Source organism: Acanthochromis polyacanthus, chromosome 18 (assembly GCF_021347895.1).
Source record: "Acanthochromis polyacanthus isolate Apoly-LR-REF ecotype Palm Island chromosome 18, KAUST_Apoly_ChrSc, whole genome shotgun sequence".
Taxonomy (NCBI): Eukaryota; Metazoa; Chordata; class Actinopteri; family Pomacentridae; genus Acanthochromis; species Acanthochromis polyacanthus.
Window position 1 is genome coordinate 18,631,240 of NC_067130.1, and position 10,798 is coordinate 18,642,037.

Below are 10,798 nucleotides of genomic sequence, written 5' to 3' on the forward strand. Positions count from 1 at the left end.
GTTTTCTATGTGACCATTTGTGTGTGTTACAGAAAGCAGGGTCCCCACACGTCCTGGAAAACCTGGAAAATGATTGAACAATTGTCCAGTCATGGAAAATGACAAAATAAGGTCAAATGTCCTAGAAACTGTAACTTATCCTGGAAAAATATGTATCCTCCCCCTGTCCACGCAAACGTGTTAAAAGCTAGGCGCATGCATGTCTGCTGTCTCCTTATCTTCTGGGCAACATTGAGGGGTATATACACTGCTCAGAAAAATTAAAGGAACACTTTTTAATCTAAGTACTGCATCAAATCAGTCAAACGTGGGATACTGATCTGGTCAAGTAAGTAACTGAGGGGCTTTTTAGTCAGTTTCAGCTGCTTTGGTGTTCATGAAATTAACAACAGATGCACTAGAGGGGTAACAATGAGACAACCCGCAAAACAGGAATGAGTTTACAGGTGAAGGCCACTGACATTTTTTTCCTTCCTAATGTTTTCTGACTGTTTTTCACGAGTTTTGCATTTGGCTAGGGTAAGAGTCACTTCTGGTAGCATGAGGCGATACCTGGACCCTACAGAGGTTCCACAGACAGTTCAACTCCTCCAGGATGGCACATCAATGCGTGCCATTGCCAGAAGGTTTGCTGTGTCTTCCAGCACATTCTCAAGTGCATGGAGGAGATTCCAGAAGACAGGCAGTTAGTCTGGGAGAGCTTGACAGGGCTATCGAAGGTCCTCAACCGATCAGCAGGACAGCTATCTGCTCCTTTGTGCAAAGATGGAACAGGATGAGCACTGCAATAGCTCTACAAAATGAGCTCTAGCAGACCACTGGTGTGAATGTCTCTGATCAAACAATCAGAAAGAGATGTAATGAGAGTGGTCTGAGGGCCCAGTGTCCTCTAGTGCCCGCTGTGCTCGCTGACTGGCACCGTGGAGCTCGGCTGGCAACACAGGAATTTGCAAGTCCACCACTGGTGCCCTGTGCTTTTCACAGATGAGAGCAGGTTCACCCTGAGCGCATGTGACAGGCATGAAAGGGTCTGGAGAAGCCATGGAGAACGTTATGCTGCCTGTACCATTGTTCAGCATGACTGGTTTGGTGGTGGGTCAGTGATGGTGTGGGGAGGCATATCCATGGAGGGACGCACAGACCTCTACAGGCTAAATCCGGATCACCTCCAAAATCTAATCGATTGTTACTTTTGCTCTTCCGGACATCCTGTAAAATTTTGGTGAAAATCCGTCCATGACTTTTTGAGTTATGCTGTTAACAGACAAACATGTAGATAGCAGAGCGTTTATGAAACACAGAAATTAACTGCACAACAGCTGCTAGTGCATACACATATGTCAGCAACAGTAATTGATTATCTGTGTTGAATTAACAGTGGTATTCAGGCTGAAGTCTGTTATTTTCCTCTGTAAAGTAACATGTCTGAAACCTGGTAAATTAAAGAGGGACATGAGGGTGTCCCCAACCATATTCCCAAACCTGCAATTTCTCCAATAAAGTATATGCTATTCTGTTGGAGATAAACATTTTCCAAATAAGATTCAATAATATGGACATGACCTAAGTGTGTTGTATGGTCTTTTACAGTGTTATAATCATAGTAAGCTGTTCTGTGAACAATTGGACAAGACACTTTTATGTAGGTTCTGTGTGATATAATGTGTGTTTTTCTTTATAGGTTTGTGCCACAATCCTGGGCCATGCAAAAGAGAGGTTTGCCTTCACCAAACACCTAATCAGTGCTACACTGCTTCAAGGAGACGGATTCCAGGAGTACGACAGCCAGTTCCCTGAAGCAGCGCTCAACACCACCGTGGAGGCCTATCCAATGCCGAACAAGGGCAAGCTGAAAACTGAACTGTCGCTCATCTTCAGCAACACAGAGTTCAGGAGTTGCAATGGTGCTGTGGCTGTGTACCAGCTCTTCATGAGCAGCAATCTTCAGGACACCTTCTCAGAGACTGTGTCTCTCCTGAACATCCTCATCACGACTCCAATGACGACAGCTGAATCTGAGAGGTGCTTCTCAACACTAAAAAGAATCAAGACCTTCCTCAGGAACACGATGTCGCAGGATCGTCTTAATGCACTGGCCATGCTCTCTGTGGAAAAGAAACTTGTCAGGGAGACCCCAGATTTTAACCATAGAGTCATTGAGAAATTTGCATGTCTCAAAGACAGAAGAGCAAAACTTGCATACAAAAAATAACACAGATGTAGAGGTGCTGGCTTTAATCTCTAAAATGTGAGGATTTACTTTTTTGTCATTTAATAATGTAAATAGAAATGTTAGTTGACACAAGTGGCACTTTAGACTGAAAGCCTGTTGATTTTCATATGTTCTGAAATCTAAAGAATTACTGTTTTTCTTCATTTTCATTGTAAATATTTAATGTTAGTTGACAGAAGCACTTTGGGCTCAAAGCCTAAGATAAGATAAGATAGGTTTTATTTGTCACATGCACAGTTATACATAGTATAATGCCTAATGGTTTCACTATTTTTTTTTTCAGGCAAAGTGACACATTTTTATTGCTTTGATCTTAAATATGCAGATTTGCTGTTTTCTCATTGTCATGTAAGGTTGTTAATGTAAAAGTTAGCTCACAGAAGCACTGTCTGCTTTAAGCCTTAAAGTTAGTTTTGTTTTTAACAAAATGTCCAATGTTTGCTGGTTTCACAGGTATGGATTTGTTTTTGTTTATTTGAGTATGTAAATATAAATATGTTGTTCCAAAGATTTTGCTGGACAGAAGAAGCACTTGGCACTCTTTGAAGATGGAAAATGAATTGTTTCTTTTTTTACTTTTGAAGTAAAAAATAGATTTGCATATTTATACCTTCTTAATTTGTTTAATGATAGAAAAGGAGATTTTAAGGGTTTGTGTACCAATTACACCTTATCTGGAGCAAATCATATCAAACACTGGGGAGATAAATTCAAATTCACTAGCTGGTAACATTTACGTGCATTTAATTGTCTGTTTGACTCAGCAGTAGTGCTTAGGTGTACCCTCATAGTGGTGCATAGTAATAGCACATCAAATGGCTGTGAACATAATTTACATCAATTCTTGTATTCCGGTGTTGCCGACTCTGCTATTTGGTTTGGTAAATTAAGTGCGCCCCCCCCCCCCCCCCAAGAGAAAAATCAAGAGAGATCCTAACAGTTGTGGAGCAAACTGGCTGAAGACTTGGTTGCAGTTCATAATGTCTTCAAAGAGATGCAAAATCGACATTTTAAAGGTTTGAACCACGTTATCTGAGGTACCCAAAGGAATGTTTTTAAGCCTCAATAACGTATTTGTGCACTTTAAGTTGAATGTGGAGGGAGTTCCTTTCTGTAGATTAAATGCATTGACGAGATGAAATATTTCACTGTTAAAACAGGTTCTGTAGTTTCCATGTTTAATTGTTTGATTTAAAAATAAATATTAAATCAGTTTGTGATTTATTTGTTTAATTGTTTTGATTGCTTTGTAGGCCAACACAAATTTAGCTTCAGCAAAAGTAATTTCATTTATTATTTATTTTCACTGTCAGTATGACAGTTCAAACAATAACAACACTACATATTTGCGCCATTGCATTTGTTTACGTTTAAACGGAGTAGTGCTGAGACTGCTGTCAGAATGTGACATCATAGACTTTCTAGAATTCATACCACATTTAAGTCTCAGTGTGGAGTCAGCTCTGGACAGTGTCTTAAGGATTGCAGCAGGACAACAGGAATATATCGAAACTAGCAGGACATCAAGATTAAATTCAGCATCAACCTTTCTCAAAGTCCAAAGAAGCCAACATTTTTGAGGTAAGTGACTTCACTGTTCTGTTTGATGAAGCAAACACCAGAGGAAACTTTCAGAAGGCAGTTTTAAAATCTGTTTTTCTACAACTCTGTCCAGTTTGTAATGAAATCTGTGAGCCAGAACAGGATGCAACACTCAATTTTGTGCTTGTCGTGTCATTTTTAACGTCATTTATTCAAATCTAAGATTTCAGCAGTGCGGTAGGTAAATGATGTGTTCAGGTTTGATCTTAACTGGATAACTAAAACCAACCAGTACTCCTGTAAAGAGATTATTTCAGAGATTATTTCTTCTTCTTGTCCTGTAGTTGAAACGAGAAAAGATGGTGAAAAATTCATGTTTTATCTGTATTAATTCTTGAGATATTGTCATTTCACATGACATTTTCAAAAATAAACAATGCTGAGAGCTTTCGAATTGTTTTTAAAGGCATTCTAGAATTCATGTCAAACACACACTCTTAGTGGAGACACCTTTTCACTTTATTTTACGGAGTTATTTATTAGTTTATTGAGTAGTTTAGTAAAATCAACCTCAGAGAGTAAGTAACGCCACTCTTCTGTTTAATGAAGTAAACATTTTGGAGTTTCTGAGGAAGCATCCATGTAATTTTGCTGCAGTACTGTCCAATATGCCTTATAACACAATTCAGAACAGGGTGTAACACTCAGTGCTGTTGTTTTGTGATAATTGGTTCAATATTTAGCAAATTTGATTAAAAACTGAGATCACAACAGTGTGGTAGATTACCAACGGTTTAACAAGACATCCATAGATCATGGTTCTCTTTTGTGTCTGTTTCACTTTCAGTCATCTGTGAGAAGATAAAAATGTACCATTATACCACAACGCCGCGTACCAAAGTCCCAAAAGGCTACACGCTGGTGAAAAACCTGGGACATGGATGCTATGGAAAAGTGCTGGAATGTGTGGAAGACAGCACTGAAGAGCACGTGGCGATAAAGATGCCCGAAATTGACAGTCTAGACCGTGAGGTAGGACACTCATATACTCAACACAGGATTTCAGCTGAAGAGTGACACAAAAAGACATTTTTAAAACGATGGCAGTACCACTACAAGATTCTGAGTAGTGGCACTGGTCATCTAATGCGCTTCATAGTTGTTGAGAAGAACTGATTGGACGATGTGGCTCAGCAAACATATTATGTCTCCACAGGCGGAAATCTTAGAAAAGCTCATGAGCCACAACTCAGACGAGTCCAATATCATCAAGTACAAGGGAGAAGTCTTTGTAAAAAGTATGCGGCTCCTGGTGTTGGAAAAACTGGACATCACCCTGCGGGACTATGTACGTGGATTAAAAGAGCCAATGCGACTGGAAGACGTCCGTACAGTAATTCAACAGGTATGACCTTCTATTGTCTCCTTATATTTACCTCCTACAGTGGTGCTATAATCAGCATCAGTGGTTCAGGAACCTTTACAACCTCTACTTTTATTGTCATGTGACAGATTTCTTTAACAAAATGTTGTTTTTTCTAACAGCTGGCCGTGGCTTTGAATACGACCAAGAGTGCTGGGATAATTCACAGTGATGTGAAGACAGATAACATCATGATGGTGGATTGTGTGAAGCAGCCCTTCAAGGTCAAACTCATTGACTTTGGTTTGGCCAAGTATAAGTTTGAAGCCGAAGCAGGAGATCTACTCCAACCACTTAGATATAGGTATGATAATACTGATAAGTTTTCAACATTGAGAAACCTTTAATTCAGCGCTGTCTCCTTACTGTCTACTGTGTCACATCTTCATTTGATGTTTTTTCCACATTCAGAGCTCCAGAAATCTTCCTGGGCCTGCCGTATTCGGAGGCCATCGATGTTTGGTCCTTAGGCTGCGTGATGGCCTGGATGGTGGCTCGTATTGCTCTCTTTGGATCAGACACAGAATACTGGATAGTGAGTAAATTACGGTAGCTGAAACGCATTAGAAGCCGTCACACGATTAGCTTCAGGTCTAACGTGGTGTTGTGTTCTGTCTGCAGCTCCGACAAATGATCAATCTGCTGGGTCCACCACCTCAACATCTCATCGAAGCTGGTCGGAGATCACACAGATTTTATAAGAAAGTGCGTAGTGGTCGGTGGCGACTGAAGGTACAATACTCCTACTGTGATTTTACCACTGACCTCTACTCACTCAATAAGATGAAGGCTTTAGTAAGCATCTTTGTTTTCTTCTTTCAGACACAGAGAGAGTATTTTGGGATCTTTGCCAACACCCCTACATGTCACAGGTTCAGCTCTCTGGATGAAATGAAAACGGTAGGTAGTTTAGGAAGCAGCAGCTAGGTGCTGAAGAGTGACGTTCATTTATTGTATTCATATTTCGGGTTGAAGGTGACTTGACCGCTGATGTACTTTCCAAACGTTTTCTGCGCCAGGTGTATTCTGAGCCGGACAACCCAGCAGAGGCTGATGAGAGGAGGGAGTGTATCGAGCTGTTAAAGGCGATGGTTCGGTGGGATGAGAAGGACAGAATTACCCCCAGTGGTATCCTCAACCATCCTTTTATCACCAGAAGCTACCTCAAAAGCAGCTCCCCCACCAGCAGTTGGTAAGTGTGCTTCTATTTACTTTGTACACAGGTTGTGAGGTATTCACAGCCCAGCAAGTGACAAAACACTGATATGGACTTTTGCTGATTTCCATGTTTACATTCTCTGCTTGTCGGACGTAAACCCAACAGTGTACGTTTCCTTTTTTTAGCGATGAACCTAAACCCTCCACCAGCACGTTCATCATGGTTAAGCCTGCAGACCCCGAAAACAGAACTGACCTGACAGGCTTACCTGATGAGGACAATGACCGGGAAAAGAAGAAGAGCAGCGAGTATGAGGACAATGAGCATAGTGATGATTATAAAGCTGCTAAAGACATTGAGGACGTTGAAAGCAGTGACACCAGCACGGTCAGCAAAGATGATCAGTTCAGGAAGGTCGAGCAGAACCATCGGTACACTGAAGACAGCGAGAAGGAGCAAAGCAAGAGGAAAAAGAAGAAGAAGAACCGCTTCCAACGCATCTTGTCTTGGATGAAGACGTTCTGCTGCTGCGTGCCTGATGAGATGGACTGAGCAGCACCGATGGCCTGCATTCACATTTCAGTATCACAGGTATTGACCTCAGTAACCTTCGCTGGGTTTACTGTTCTCTTGTGTTTTGATCTGTTTTCTGTCTAATATCCGGCTCTCTCTCTCCTTTACCCTCACTCCAACCAGTCGAGGCAGATGACCGCCCTCTCAGAGCCTGGATCTGCCGGAGGTTTCTTCCCATTTGAAGTGAGTTGTTCCTCCCAAGTGTCCCAAGTGCTTGCTCTAAGGGGAATCCAAAGGTTTTGTTGGGATTCTGTCTGTAATTAATTTTTAATGGACTAGTCCTCATTTTATCATGTAAAGTGACTTGAGACATCTGTTATGAACTGACAGTGTGTAAATTAGGACAGTAGTTTTAAATATTATGTACTTAAATAGTACAAAGCACAAACTAGATCAATAATAATAATTATATATATAATATTATTTTGTTTTTAAAATATGCAAGTATGTTATTTGTAAATATAATATGCAGGCTATACAATACACAGTTTGTGTATTGTGTATATATATGGTCAGACAGACAGATGAAGGCTTACTCCAAATAGCATAACTTACTTGCTAACATAGAATTCAATTCAATTCAAAAAGCTAAAATGATTTATTAATAATAATAATAACAATACTCCATTTTATTTGTAATACACTTTTCATTTAAGCAAAATCTCAAAGTGCTACATTAAAGATATAAAAGGATTTTAAAAAAGTAAGAAAAACAACAATAATAAAAATACTTAAATTTAAAACACATGGACCAAAAAATCCAAAAATAATTCAAAGGGAAATGACATGTGCTTGTCTTTAGCATAGATAGTGCGAAAGTATATTGGAAAAACCCGTTGTCTCATGTCAACTTTTAAAAAGTTGATTACACGGCAGATATGACTAATTTATTTTTCTGATTTTTGCCAGGTGATTGGCCGTGATGAAGAGACGTCAGATTGTACATAATGGTGTTATGGAGCTGACATTATGGAGCTGCGGTTCCTGGCCTCACCTACCTTGAAGTAGTTGTTGTTCTCTTGTGCTTTCTCTATCTTTTTTCTATCTACTATCCTGTTCTCTTTCCCCTCACCCCAACCGGTCGAGGCAGATGGCCGCCCTGTCTGAGCCTGGTTCTGCTGGAGGGTTCTTCCTAAAAAAGGGAGTTTTACCTCCCCACTGTCGCCAAGTGCTTGCTCAGACGGGAATCCAAAGGAAATTATGGATTTGTTGGGTTTCTCTCTATAATTTTGTCGTTACTTTTCTCATTGAACTGTTTTGAGATGGCACATTTGAACTAGTAAATAAAATGTATTGAAAATGAATTGAAAGCTTCACCCAAAAAGTGTCTGGATTTTGGTCACATGGTTGTTGCTCACAACTGGCCTGAGTCAGTCATGGCTTCTCAGGTACCATGCAGAGCAGAGAATCTTTTGTAGTTGTTTTTTTTAAACGTTCATCATTATTTTTGGTGAATTTTTGAATTTGACATTTTAAACAAAGTGACTACAATGAAATCTAAAAATTTTAAGCTTATTTTCAATATTTTTTCTCAACTGATGGTATTTATTACAAACAGTCGGAAAGCTGAACCATTCTTTTCATTTTTACAGTTTGTGGCTCTAAAAAAACATTTGTATTTTGGAGATTTTTTTCAAAGAAAGCATGCCTTTTAAGCACAGTAGTGTTAAGAGGGTTGGAAGTGACAAACATATCTCATTGCAATGAGTGATAACGTTATTTTTCCTGCACTCCGCAACTTACAAGTCTCCAAACTATCAATCCTAACTATTTGTAATCCTTTATATTGGATATCTCCTTTCACAGATACAAAATCACAAAGTGCTTTACAACTATAATTAAACAAAAATAATGTAATAATAAAATGTTTATTACCATCAGACCCTGTTCTCTAATATCATTTAAAAAATTCCATTTCAAAAATAGAAGACGAGTAACAGTTATTATTAGCAAACTTTATCGTGTTTTACTAATATGCAACATATTAGTAAAAGTGACTGGAAAACGAAAGACAAAGGAAGTGAGTGTATCAAAGATAAAAATGGCAATATGCTATTTGATGAAAATGAAATCAAAAATAGGTGGGAAGAATATGTGACTGAACTGTATGGTGATGCAAGAAATGACAACCTAGAATTACCTTAAATGAAGATGGTGAAGATCTGCTGGTGGATGAGGTAAAGAAGGCAATAAATGACCTAAAATCAGGCAAGGCAGTAGGACTGGACAACATTAACACCGAGATTTTAAAATCACTGGATGAAGAAAACATTTACCATGTCGCTCAATTTTGCAATATGGTATACAAAACTGGTACTTTTCCAGGTGACATAAATGACTCCATATTCATAAGACTTCCTAAGAAACCAAAGGCCACAGAATGTTCTGAATATCGAACAATAAGTCTTATGAGCCATATACGGAAAATCATATTGCGCATAATACTAAACAGGAACAAGAAGATCATAGAAAGTGAAATAAATGAAACTCAAAGTGGTTTTATAAATGCCAAGGGAACAAGAGAAGGCATCTTCAACTTAAGAACTATCATTGAAAGATACAATGATGTAAACAAAGATGTCTATGCCTGCTTCATAGACTATCAAAAGGCATTTGACAGAGTCAATCATGAAAAGCTATTTGAATGTCTGGTCAACATCGGAATGAGAGGAAGAGATATAGCGTTCATCAAGAGTCTATATTGGAATCAAAGAGCTTTCATCAGGATGGAGAATGGTTACTCAAATGAAATAAACAGCAAAAGAGGGGTGAGACAGGGGTGTGTATTGTCTCCCTGTCTCTTTAACTTATACACAGAAGTTATCTTCAGAAGTATAGAATATATTGATGGGATCAGCATTGGAGGTCATAACGTCAATAACTTGAGGTATGCTGACGATACAGTCCTGCTGGCAGAGAATGAAGAACAACTGAAAGAGATTCTGACAAAAGTAAATGAAACAGGGAAACAGTTTGGTATGAAAATGAATGCCAAAAAGACTAAATCAATGGTAATATCAAAGACCTGCCCATCACCAAGAATTCATATGTCTATTGATGGAGAGCCTATAGATCAAGTGGATACATTCATATACCTAGGACAACAGATAACCGAAGATGGAAAGAATGATCATGAAATTATAAGGAGGATCTCAATAGCAAGGGGTGTGTTTAACAAAATGAGAAGCACTCTGACAAATAAAAATCTAGGACTACCAACCAGAAAGAGAATTTTGAACGACTCAGAAAACTCAGGTACTTAGGTCATCTCATAAGAAAAAAATAACATATCAAGAATATTATTAGAGGCACGAATAGATGGAAGACGGCAAAGAGGACGACCAAGAGCAATGTGGACAGACGATATAAAGAAGTGGACAGAAATGCAGTACAGTGAGGCAGTAAGAACAGCCGAAGATAGAAATACGAGGAGAACTACCATATCCTCCAACCCTGGACGGAACATGAAGAAGAGAAGCCCACCCAACAAATCTTACCACCAGCCGCCACTGTTTGTATCTGAATAAATAATACATGTCTGCTTGTATCCCTGCTTTCATGCTATTAGCATATGTAAATTGTGTGTATGTCTAAGTACTTTAAATTATTTTTTGTCATACTTAATGATTTAATGTACCTGTTTCTTGTAAATGGCAATAAACTCTATTCTATCTCCATGTTATATGTATATAACAGTCCATAGCTATAGAGAGATAAATATAAATATTTGATTACCTTTACAATTAAATCTTTTGATCTATAAACATATTTTCTATACATGTATATTTTTATCTTCCTTTTTTTGTTCATGTAGCTTTATATCTGATTACTTACAATGCAAATTTTACATTTATATATGCAAGAGCAT